We start from the raw sequence: 13,231 nt of genomic DNA on the forward strand, positions 1-13,231 counted from the left end.
CTTTTAGAGATTGGACACATCTATCTAATGCTGAAGCCCCCATCCTTAATGGGTACATAAAGGGTCCCTGTGCCTGAAAGGCAAGAGGCAGGGCCAGCCTGTTGTAAGTCACTGGACTGAGCAGCAGATTAGCTCTGCAGGACACACCGGGATGGATGGCGGGAGGTCAGGGGAGTTCATGGGCATCTCTCTGCACCTGGCTGGCACAGTCACACCTGAATAGGTGCTACACACCTGAAACTAAGGAAGGTGGGTGGGCACAGCCCTTGCATGGGAGAGCTTTGGGGGATCAATTAATCAGGCCTCTAATGTACCCCCCCCTCCCAGAGTCCACGACCAGCATTCAGCTGTTAGGGTTGGCCAGTTGCAGGCACTGGGCTGAGGGCCAGAGGGAGCATGGGCAGTGCTAGATAGCCACACTTTGGGATGTCCAGAATGCAAAGAGGGTTAAACAGGGCCTTACCCAGCTGGAGGGGGTCAGGGAAGCTGGCTGCCTGAGCGAGCAGGCCTGGAGAGTGGGTAGGAACAGTATGTGGAAATACTGAGAGTGGGAGGGTGCACCAACTACAGGGTGAAAAAAATGAAGGGGGCTCACAAAAATGGGCAAAGGCTGAAAAACTGACTTGATTTACCTTTGAGAAGACATGTTAAAAATTCAAAAGTATTGAATACAAATAGCTGAGGTGGTTTTTAAGCAGAGAAGTGTCCTGGTCAGATGGCCTCAGAGCTGTGGTGATAACATGGGATAGAGTGTCCTTAGAAACCTCTGGACCCAGAGCACGAGCAGGTTCAAGTGCATTTCCCATACTTGCTAATTCCCCATCTGCTGTGGATCAGTGACTCAGCTTTTAGGGATTGGTCTTCGGACTTTGGTCTCCAGGGGCATTGATTGTTCCCAGGAGGAAAGGGCAAACAGCTCAGAAGGCAGACAGGCAGACTCCCGCATGCACCTGACCAGGATCTACCTGGCATGCCCACCAGGGGGTGATGCTCTGCCCATCTGGGGTGTTGCTCCATTGTAATCTGAGCCATTCTAGCGCCTGAGGTGGAAGCCATGGAGCCATCCTCAGTGCCAGAAATCGAACCCAGGACTTCCACACGCCAGGCCGATGCTCTACCACTGAGCATCCTGCCTCATGGCGGGGGCTGTGAGTCGCCTCTCCTGTGCTGATCACAGCCGTTTGTACTTGGAAAAGAAGTTACTCACCGGGAGAGAAAGATACCCCAGCCCAGCTTCCTTCCTCCAGTGCAGGGTGCCACGCTGGGCAGACTTCTCCCAGGACATCACCAGAACTGAGGTCTGTTGTCTGTTCACCCTCAAGTCTGCCCACAAGCCTGCTGGGAAGCAGTGAGGACACGTGGCCACCACTGACCTGGAGAACAAGCACCGGGGGAGGTCTGCAGTCTCACTCCAAGCGCAGCCTTGGTGGGCGCCCGGGGTGTGCTGCCCAGCTCTGAGGGAGGCCCCTCACTCTTCTTGGCCTTCTCTGGGGTGAAGCACCCCTGTCGACTACTCCTGGTGGAGGTGCACCTTCGTGCTGGCTCTGCACACAGGTCCCTCACACTAGAACCTCCAAATCACAGCGGCTCCTCAGAATAAGGTGTCACCCAGCAGGCTGGGGCAGGGCCTGAGCGCGTCCATGCCTCACAACCTCTTGCCCAGAAAGGCTGGTGCTGCTGGACCACAGGCCACCCTTTGAGGGGCGAGCTTTAATGTCCATACACCTGTCCCATTTTACGCGTGGGGAAAATCAGGTCAGACAGAGGCAGTTGCCAGCCCCACACCAGCCGGTTCAGTGGCAGTGAGAGGCGTCACCCTGAGGTGACAGTTGGGCTCAGCTCGGTCCTGTCCCTTGTCAGTCTCAGCTTTACCCCTGAGGCGCTGTGATGAGGGACAATAACATTTTAGCTTCCGTGTGTCCCAATCAATATTTGTGATATACTAAAAAATTTGTCTTGTGTATCTGAAACTCAAATCTAGCTGGTGGTGTCCTGCTGCCTGTTTGCTAAGTCTGGCAACCCTGGAGTGTAGGACCTTTCTTTCCCTGACACTGCATCCTCTAGGAAGCCTTCGTGACCCCCCAGCCTCGGTGAGGTGCCCTTTGCTCTGGGTGTAAATTGGGGTTAATTTTGATCAGTTTCAGCTCTTAGCAGAGAGTGCCCACCTGTCTCTCGTTCCCAAACCGGTGGCACGGCACGAGATCCTGCAGCAGCTTGCACACAGCTTATGGGAGCTGGGTTGGGGGGTAGGTGGCATGAAGGACTTTGTTCTCCAAAGGTCCTGGATCTGTGCTCTGGTGGCTGATCACTGCTTGTGATCACAGAGGTGCAGGCCAAGAGGGGCAACCATTGTTGTGAGACCCTCTCCCTTTGGCTCCCAGGGGTCTTAAAGGACCCATGACCTTTAGTTCCCCTTTCATTTTTCACTTTTTCCCCCATTCAGGAGCCAGACATTAAAAACAACGGCATTCAAAAACAGCAGCACATACAGAGAAAATAAGAAAGTGGCCTGCACATGCCCAGGGAACAGCTCAGAAAAGAACTGAGAGGTCCTTAAGCTTAAGCTTTAGGCTGATCCTTAGCACAGAGACATCAGACAACAACTTAAAACAATAAAAGTAGCAAATCTGGGGAGAAGAGGAAGAATCTGATTTTCAGACTTATGTTGTTATTGGATCCAGATGTGAAGTGTTGGACAAAAAGAAATTCACAAGGTCTACAAGAAATGGGAAAGTATGTGTCACTCGAAGGAAAAATATATAAATCAACAAAATTGTCTCTGAAAAAGACCTAATGGCAAATATACTAGCAAAACTTGAACACAACCATATTTCTTCTTGTTCTTATAATTGCAAAGTTTATTTAGAATGTCACAGAGGTAGAAGAAAGACCCTGGGAGCTTAGGAGAAAGAGAAGAACAAGGAAAATGCACCTGAAGGAGGAGAGGGGGAAGGGCAGGGGCGTGCCCCGTTGAGCTCAAAACAACCATCTCAAAGATGCTCGAAGAACTAAAGGGAGATATAGAGAAAGTCTAAATATTTGGAAATTTTGAATGGAAAAAAAGATATTGAATGAAAATTTCCATAAGAGGAAACCTAAAAAGAAACTAAAAAATTGTGGAGACAAAAAAGTAAATAATTAAAATGAAAAGTTCACTAGAAAGATTTAAAGGCAGATTTGAGCAAGCACAAGAAAAAAAATCAGTGAACTTGAAAATAGGACAATGGAAATTACTGAGTCTCAGGAAGAGAAAGAAAAAAGAATGAAGAAAAACGGAGCCTGAAGGACTGGTTGGAGGACACCATGAAGCTCACCAGCCTATGCATCGTGGGAGTCCAGGAAAGAAAAGAGAAAAGGGCTGGGGATATTGGCACAATGGCTGAAAACGCCCCCAATTTTTTTTGCATCCAAGAAACTGAATGAATTCCAAGTAAGATGAACTTGAAGAGACCTCCATATCAACATACAGTATAATCAAGATCACAAAATCCAAAGACTCTTGGAAGCAGCAAGAGAGAAGCTAATCATCACATACAAGTCATTCTCAAGAAGCTTATCAGCAAATTTCTTCTTTTTTTTTTTTTTAAAGAGAAGAGCAGACATTTTTTTTAATTCTTTTTTTTTTTTTTTTTTTGAGAGGAGAGGGAGAGACAGAGAGAGAGAGAGGAGAGACAGAGAGAGAGAAGATGGGGAGGAGCTGGAAGCATCAACTCCCATATGTGCCTTGACCAGGCAAGCCCAGGGTTTCGAACCGGCAACCTCAGCATTTCCAGGTCGATGCTTTTATCCACTGCGCCACCACAGGTCAGGCCTTATCAGCAAATTTCTTATCAGAAACCTTGGAGAGCAGAATACAATGAGCTGATATATTTCAAGTTCTTAACTTTTAAAAAGCTACCAACAAGAATCTTATATTTTAAAAGATCCTGCCCTGGCCAGATAGCTCAGTTGGTTAGAGCGTTGTCCTGAAGCACAGAGGTTGCCGGTTTGATCCTCGGTCAGGGCACAGACAGGAACAGATCTATGTTTCTCTCTCTCTTTCTCTCTCTCTCTCTTTTCCTTCCTTTCTCCCTAAAATCAATTTACACAGAGGTCGAGAACCTTTTGGGCTGAGACAGCCATGAACGCCACATATTTTAAAATGTAATTCTGTGAGAGCCATACAACGACCCGTGTACGTTACGCATTATTCAATAAAAATTTGGTGTTGTCCCGGAGGACAGCTGATTGGCTCCAGCCACCCGCAGCCATGAACACGAGCGGTAGGAAATGAATGGATTGTAATACATGAGAATGTTTTCTATTTTTGAATTTTTTTTTTTTTTTTTTTTTTTTTAGAGAGGAGAGAGAGAGACAGAGAGAGAGAAGGGGGGAGGAGCTGGAAGCATCAACTCCCATATGTGCCTTGACCAGGCAAGCCCAGGGTTTCGAACCAGCAACCTCAGCATTTCCAGGTCGACGCTTTATCCACTGCACCACCACAGGTCAGGCTGTTTTATATTTTTAACGTTATTATTTTCTTTATTAAAGATTTGTCTGTGAGCCAGATGCAGCCATCAAAAGAGCCACATCTTGCCCTGGCCGGTTGGCTCAGTGATAGAGCGTCGGCCTGGCATGCAGAAGTCCCAGGTTCGATTCCCGGCCAGGGCACACAGGAGAAGCGCCCATCTGCTTCTCCACCCCTCCCCCTCTCCTTCCTCTCTGTCTCTTTCTTCCCCTCCCGCAGCGAGGCTCCATTGGAGCAAAGATGGCCTGGGCGCTGGGGATGGCTCCTTGGCCTCTGCCCCAGGCGCTAGAGTGGCTCTGGTCGCGTCAGAGCGATGCCCCGGAGGGGCAGAGCATCGCCCCCTGGTGGGCAGAGCATCGCCCCTGGTGGGCGTGCCGGGTGGATCCCGGTCGGTTGTATGCGGGAGTCTGTCTGACTGTCTCTCCCCGTTTCCAGCTTCAGAAAAATACAAAAAAAAAAAAAAAAAAGCCACATCTGGCTCGCCAGCCATAGGTTCCAGACCCCTAAATTAAAAATTCTTGGTTGGCTCAGTGGTAGAGCGTCGGCCTAGCGTACAGAAGTCCTGGGTTCAATTCCGGGCCAGGGCACACAGGAGAAGCGCCCATCTGCTTCTCCACCCCTCCCCCTCTCCTTCCTCTCTGTCTCTCTCTTCCCCTCCCGCAGCCAAGGCTCCATTGGAGCAAAGATGGCCCGGGCACTGAGGATGGCTCCATGGCCTCTGCCCCAGGCGCTAGAGTGGCTCTGGTCGCGACAGAGCGACGCCCCCTGGTGGGCATGCTGGGTGGATCAGTTTGTTGATTTAAATTTACTTGTTCTTTATTTTAAATATTGTATTCGTTCCCATTTTGGCTTTTTACTTTAAAATAAGATATGTGCAGTGTGCATAGGGATTTGTTCATAGTTTTTTTTATAGTCCGGCCCTCCAACAATCTGAGGGACAGTGAACTGGCCCCCTGTGTAAAAAGTTTGGGGACTCTTGCTCTATCCACTGTGCCACCACCTGGTCAGGCTATTATTATTATTATTATTATTATTATTATTATTTATACTTTACCAAAGCGTAATAGCTGATTGATGACTATTCAAGGGTTATAGTTTTTATGTACACAGAGGGTTCTGTGCAGGATGTGATTTTATTTTATTTTTAAATTTTTAAATGGATTTTAGAAAGAGGTAGTGAGAGAAAGAGAGAAAGAAACATCAGTGTGATGTTTCTTTTTTTTTTTTTTTTTTTGTATTTTTCTGAAGTTGGAAACTGGGAGGCAGTCAGACAGACTCCCACATGCGCCCGACCGGGATCCACCCGGCATGCCCACCAGGGGGCGATGCTCTGCCCATCTGGGGCGTTGCTCTGTTGCAACCTGAGCCATTCTAGCGCCTGAGGCAGAGGCCATGGAGCCATCCTCAGCGCCCGGGCCAACTTTACTCCAATGGAGCCTTGGCTGCGGGAGGGGAAGAGAGAGACAGAGAGGAAGGAGAGGGGGAGGGGTGGAGAAGCAGATGGGTGCCTCTCCTGTGTGCCCTGGCCGGGAGTTGAACCCAGGACTCCTGCACGCCAGGCCGACGCTCTACCAGTGAGCCAGCCGGCCAGGGCCTGTTTGATGTTTCAACAACAATTTGTTGTTCCACTTATTCATGCCATCATTGGTTGACCTCTGTATGTGCCCTGACAGGATGGGACCTGCAACCTTGGCATCTTGGGATGACGCTCTAACCAAGTGAGCTACCCAGCCAGAGATGAAAAGAGTAAATTTAAAGGAAAAAGTTATTATTGTAATAACTAGTATTACTGTATTTGATTTATAACTCCAAATCTTTCCTTCATAGATTAGGAGACTAATGCATGTGAAATAATGAGTAGTCTATGTTTTGGGGCGCATGCTGTGTATAGATGTGATTTTGAGATATCGATAACTGAAAGGGTTGGAGACAGCTGCAGTGGAGCAGAGTTTTTGTATGTTATAGGAGTTAGGCTGCTGTAAGTTCAAATCGGAGCGTTAGTACTTCAGGATGTTCAATGTAGTGTCCAAGGTAACCACAAAGAAAACAGCCATAGGGTGCACACCAAAGGAAACGAGAAGGGAATTTTAAAATTTGCTTAAAAAGCAACTAAATGCAAAAGACTAATACAGGAAGTGAGAGACAAAAATAAATTTACAAAAAGCTATAAAGCAGCGGTTCTCAACCTGTGGGTCGCGACCCCGGCGGGGGTAAATATGTATTTCCAATGGCTTTAGGCGACCCCTGTGTTTTGGTCGTTCGACCCCCGCCGGGGTCGCGACCCACAGGTTGAGAACCGCTGCTATAAGGCATATGGAAAACAAATAGTAATTCCTTACCAGTAATTACGTGTAAATATATGCACCTCTCCAATCAAAAGTCAGAGATTGTCAGAAGGGATCAAAAAACATGATCCAGCTGTCTGCTGTCTGCAAAAGACTCACCTGAGATCCAAAGACACCCACAGGTTCAAAGTGAAGGGATAGGGAAGGTATTCTGTGCAAATGTGACCAAAAGAGTGGAGGGATGTGGCTCTACTAACAGCAGACAGGATAGACTTCAAATCAGAATGTTTACAAGGGACAAAGGAGGACATCATATATCAATGAAAGGTTCAGTGCAGCCTGACCGATGCTGATGCAGGTGTCTAGAGCCTTGACCTGGAGTGTCAGGGTTGCCAGTTGGAGACCTGAGATTGCCAGCTCAATCCCAGGGTTGCCAGCTCAATACCAAGTTAGCCAGCTTGAGCCCAGGAGCACTGACTCCTCAATCCTAGGTTGCTGACTTGAGCCCAGGGTTTCTGATGGGATCCCAAAGTTGTCAGCTTGAGCCCAAGGGCGCAGGTTTAATTCCTAGTCAGGGCACGTATGAGAAGCAATCAATGGATGCACAACTAAGTGCAACTACGAGTTGATGCCTCTCTCTCTCTCGCCATCCCTCTATGTAAATAAAAAAATATTTTAAAGGTTCAATGCAAAAGTTCAATGTATGAAAATAAGAGTGTATAAACATTTATGTACCTACCGACAGACCATCAAAATCTATGAAGCAAAAATGGAGAGAATTGGAGGTAGAAATAGAAAGTTCTATAGTAATAGGAGGTGAGTTCCATACTCCACTCAGTAATGGGTGGAACAACCAGACATGAGTGGGTAAGGAAATAGAAGAGTTGAACAACACAATAAACCACTAGATCTCACAGACAAATACAGGACACTCCACCCAACAACAACAGAATACGCATCTGTCTCATCTCAAATACATAGGGGACATTCTCTGTGATAAATCATGTGTTAGGCCACAAATTAAGTTTCAACATTTAAAGCCATAGATAGCATATGATGCATGCATATTCTCTGACTGCAACTGGGTGAAGTTAGAAATCACGAAGAGAAGGGAAACTGGAAAATTCACAAAGTTGCAGAAATTACACATCACACTCTTATACAACTGATGGTTCAAAGAACAAATCACAGCAAAATTAGAAAATACCTGGAGAGGAGAGAAAATGGAAACAGCATACCAACAGATACGGGATGCGATGGAAACGGTTCTAAGGAGGGGACGCATAGCTGTAACTGCTCACATTTAAAGAACAAGAAATCGTTCCAACCACAATCTAACTCTACAACGTGGACCAGAAAAGAACAAACTAAACCCAAACCCAGCAGGAGGAAGGACATCATAAAGGTTAGAGCAGAGACGAACGACAGAGAATACGAAAATATAGAAAATTAATGAGAATAAACGTTGATTCTTTTTAAAAAATTTAAATTGATTTTAGAGAGGAAGGAAGAGAGAGAGAGAGAGAGAGAGAAACATTAATTTGTTGTTGCACCAATTCATGCATTCGCTGTTTTTTTTTTTGTTTTGTTTTGTTTTTTTTTTTTTAAGATTTTATTCATTGTCTGACCTGTGGTGGCACAGTGGATAAAGTGTTGACCTGGAACACTGAGGTCGCGGGTTTGAAATCCTGGGCTTGCCCGGTCAAGGCACATTATGGGAGTTGATGCTTCCTGCTCCTCTCCCCCTTCTCTCTTTCTCTCTATCTCTCTCTCTCTGCCTCTCTTCTCTAAAATGAATAAATAATTTTTTTAAATTTTTATTTATTTATTTATTTATTTATTTATTTATTTACAGAGACAGAGAGTGAGTCAGAGAGAGGGATAGACAGGGACAGACAGACAGGAACGGAGAGATGAGAAGCATCAATCATTAGTTTTTCATTGCACGTTGCAACACCTTAGTTGTTCATTGATTGCTTTCTCATATGTGCCTTGACCGCGGGCCTTCAGCAGACTGAGTAACCCCTTGCTGAAGCCGGCGACCTTGGGTTCAAGCTGGTGAGATTTTTGCTCAAAGCAGATGAGTCCGCGCTCAAGCTGGCAACCTCGGGGTCTCAAACCTGGGTCCTCTGCATCCCAGTCCAACGGTCTATCCACTGCACCACTGCCTGGTCAGGCTGAATAAATGAATTAAAAAAATTATTTATTGATTTTACTGTTTTTTGTTTTGTTTTGTTTTGTTTTTTTTGTATTTTTCTGAAGCTGGAAATGGGGAGAGACAGTCAGACAGACTCCCGCATGCGCCCGACCGGGATCCACCCAGCACGCCCACCAGGGGCGATGCTCTGTCCACCAGGGGGCGATGCTCTGCCCCTCCGGGGCGTCGCTCTGCCACGATCAGAGCCACTCTAGCGCCTGGGGCAGAGGCCAAGGAGCCATCCCCAGTGCCCGGGCCATCTTTGCTCCAATGGAGCCTTGGCTGCGGGAGGGGAAGAGAGAGACAGAGAGGAGGGGGGGTGGAGAAGCAAATGGGCGCTTCTCCTGTGTGCCCTGGCCGGGAATCGAACCTGGGTCCCCCCGCACACCAGGCCGACACTCTACCGCTGAGCCAACCGGTCAGGGCCTATTTATTGATTTTAAAGAGAGGAGAGAGAGAGAGAGAAAGGCAGTAGGGGAGAGGCAGGAAGCATCAACCCATAGTAGTTGCTACTCGTAGGTGCCGTGACCAGGAAGCCCAATATTTTGAACCACTGCACCACCATTGGCCAAGCCACTCCTTGGTTCTTGTATGTGACCTGACTGGAACCTAATCCACAACCTTGGCATATTGGGACAATGCTCTAACCACCTGAGCTAAGCAGCCCAGGCTGAAAAGTTGGTTCTTTGAAAAGATCAACAAAATTGACAAGCCTTAAGCTAAATAGACTAAGGAAAAAGATAAGACTTCAATTATGAAATCAGAAGTGAAGTGAGGACATTACTACCAATTCTACAGAAATAAAGTATTACAAGAGAGCAATATGAACAATTGCTACACCAACAAAGATGGACAAATTCCTAGGGACACAAAATCATGAAGATAAACCATCTGAATAGACCCATAACTAGTAAGAGGATTGACACAAGTAATAAAAATATCTCCCAACAAAGAGAAGTTTTGGACCAGATGGCTTCACTGGTGAATTCTATCAAACATTTAAAGGAGAAATAACACCAATACTCTTTAAACTCTTCCAAAAATTGAAGAGGCGGGAATACTTCCTCATTCTTTCTAGGAAACCAGCATTGCACTGGTACCAAAGCCAGACAAAAGGCACAAGATACAGTTCTGGATTAATGTCTCATAAACAGTGAGGCAAAAATTCTCGAGAAATTTAGAGCAAGTTGAATTCAGCAGCATGTTAAAAGGATTATACAGCATGACTATGTGTGATTTATCCCTAGAAAGCACACCCGTGTTCACTGCAGCATGGTGCCCAGTAACTACAACCCAAGCGTCCATCGACAGATGAATGGTGGTCTATACCTACAAGGCATGTCATTCAGGCTTTAAAATGAAGGAGATTCTGCAATTTGCCACAACATGGGTAGACCTTGAGAATATTACGCTTATTAAAATACGCACATCACAAACAGACAAATACCGTATGATTTCACTTATGTGAGGTCCCCAGAGGAGTTGAAATCAGAGGCAGAAAACAGCACAGCAGTGCCATGAACTGGGGGGAGGAGAGAGTGGGGAGTCATGATTTAATAGGTACGGAATCATACCTATTTGCAGGATGAGTCAAGTATGAGATGCATAGTACTGATGGGCACAAAACAATGTGAATGTTTTTAGTACCACTGAACTGAACATAGATATGGTTAAGATGGTAAATTTAATGTTTTGGGTATTTTATCTCTCTCTCTCTCTCTCTCTCTCTCTCACACACACACACACACAATGAATGCACAAAGAACAGAGTTTGCTGGGGTCTTAGGGAGAGGGAGGGATGAGCAGGTGAAGCAGAGGGAATTTGGAAGCAGAGAAATTATTCTGTGTGATACAATAATGGTAGATACATGTCATTCCATATTTGTCAAATCCTGTAAAATCTACAACACTGAAAGCGAGCTCTAATGTAAACTATTAACTCTAGTTAGTAATGTGTCAATATTGGCCCATTGATTGTAACAAAGGTGCCAAGATATTTCAACAGGGAGACTAGTGGGGGATGAAGGGTTATCAGAACTCTTCTACTTTCTGCTCAGTTTTTCTGTAAATATAAGACTATTAAGTCTACTAAGAAAAAAATAAGCCGTCACATTGGAGCAGAGCATGGAAACCAGAGCATGGGCCACCGTGAGCTGGGACAGAGGCTGGGCACACAGGAAGCAGCATCTCTCTTCTGGGCTGTGGACACAGTCCTCCACTCATAGAGTCCAGTTTTTGACTGCCAGGGACAAGAAGGTGCTACTAAGGTGACCAGACCCCACATCTCAAGCTGCAGGCTGCTCACCCCCATGCGCTGGAAGCTACAACAGACTGTTCCCACCGTGGTGGGCAGAGCATTGCACACACACCCAGCCTGGTGCTGTGTCCTTGAGGCCAGCGGCTGGCCAAGCCACACTGCCTTGCCCTGACCTCAGCCTAGACTGCGCAGTCTGATGCCCCCCAGAGCCATGCAGCCAGGCCACCAGCCCCTGTATCTGCCACCTGTCCCCACAGGGCTTCTCTGGGTCTTCAGCGAACCTGGCCACCAGAGTTCCTGTGCTGGTGGCCGGCCCCTCCCCACCACCTCCTGGGTTCAGGGCCAGCTTCCTCTTTGGGCCTCCTCTGTGAGGCCTTCTTTTCCAGTCATTAAATTAGTCAAGTGTAACGGCACATACGACACAGAGTGTAGGTGAGGCTGGTGACTGGGCATCTTTGGGCATTGACAGTGGCAGTGGGAAGAACCTCAGTGCTTGCACCCTGGCTGGATAGCTCAATTGGTTAAAACATCGTCCTGAACTGCAGAAGTTGCTGGTTCGATCCCCGGTCAGTCAGGGTACATATAGGAACAGATCGACATTCCTGTCTCTCTCCCTCTCCCTCTTTAATCAATAAAATAAACTTAAAAAAAAAAACCCTCAACACTCAAGGAGTCAGCATGCAAGAAGCGGGTAAGCCCTGGCCGGTTGGCTCAGCAGTAGAGCGTCAGCCTGGCGTGCGGGGGACCCGGGTTCGATTCCCGGCCAGGGCACATAGGAGAAGCGCCCATTTGCTTCTCCACCCCCCCCCTCCTTCCTCTCTGTCTCTCTCTTCCCCTCCTGCAGCCAAGGCTCCATTGGAGCAAAGATGGCCCGGGTGCTGGGGATGGCTCCTTGGCCTCTGCCCCAGGTGCTAGAGTGGCTCTGGTCTTGGCAGAGTGACGCCCCGGAGGGGCAGAGGGTCGCCCCTGGTGGGCGTGCCGGGTAGATCCCGGTCGGGCGCATGTGGGAGTCTGTCTGACTGTCTCTCCCCGTTTCCAGCTTCAGAAAAAAATACAAAAAAAAAAAAAAAAAAGAAGCGGGTAAGTAGTTCCTCAAGCGTCCTAGCCTGCCCAGTGGTGGGGTTGCTGAGCTGAGCACCTGGGGTCATAAACGTGCCACTTTGACACACTAATCTCATCTCTAGGATCTTGGTTTAAGGAAATAAATGCAAAAGAGGAAATAAAGTTAGACACAAAGACATCAACGGAAATCTTACTCGTAAGAACGAAATGAAAACCAGCCAGCCGAGTAGATCCTTTGGTCTGTGGGACACAACCCGGCAATCAGCGTGCTGCTAAGAGCGTGAAGGAAGCCCTGGGTGTTTGAGTAAAAATCGGGGGAAAGAGGAACATGAGAGGGCCTGTGCTGTGCTCTCCACGTGCACCTGTGCCCTCTGCAGCCTCACAGAGGGAGGGAGCCACAGTGGTGGACTGTGGGTGTTTTCCAGAGGGCACCCCGAGGACTCGTGCTGGGCTCCATTTCTAGAGGCTCCCCCAGGACCACCCTGAAGTGATGGGTGGGCCCGGGACCCTGCAGCTCCACAGCCTGGGGCTAAGGCTGCCCCTGTGTCCACCAGTGTAGGGGCCCCTGGGCATGCCCCACTGTCTCCCGGTGAGCCTGCTCTTTCATTCGCCCTGGTGGCCTCCTGCTGTTCCTGGAATCCTGTCTCAGGTCTGCTGCGGGGACGGGGGACACCCAGGAGGAGGACAGAGACCCAAGATGAGTTGGGGCCGGCCAACCCGTGGGGATGTAGGTCACTGCACACAGGCAGCCCTGGGCTGTGGAAACTCCTCTCCAGACTCAGGGTTGAGGGGTCAGCCTGAGCCTGTCTTGCCACCTCCTCACATTCTGGTCCCCGTCACCTGCCTCTGTCTTCCCGGACTTGTACTTGGTGACTCCCCCTGGCAGGCCAGGGTCCAGGAAATACAGACTGTGCAGGTTGGGG

Source organism: Saccopteryx bilineata, chromosome 7 (assembly GCF_036850765.1).
Source record: "Saccopteryx bilineata isolate mSacBil1 chromosome 7, mSacBil1_pri_phased_curated, whole genome shotgun sequence".
NCBI classification, from domain to species: domain Eukaryota; kingdom Metazoa; phylum Chordata; class Mammalia; order Chiroptera; family Emballonuridae; genus Saccopteryx; species Saccopteryx bilineata.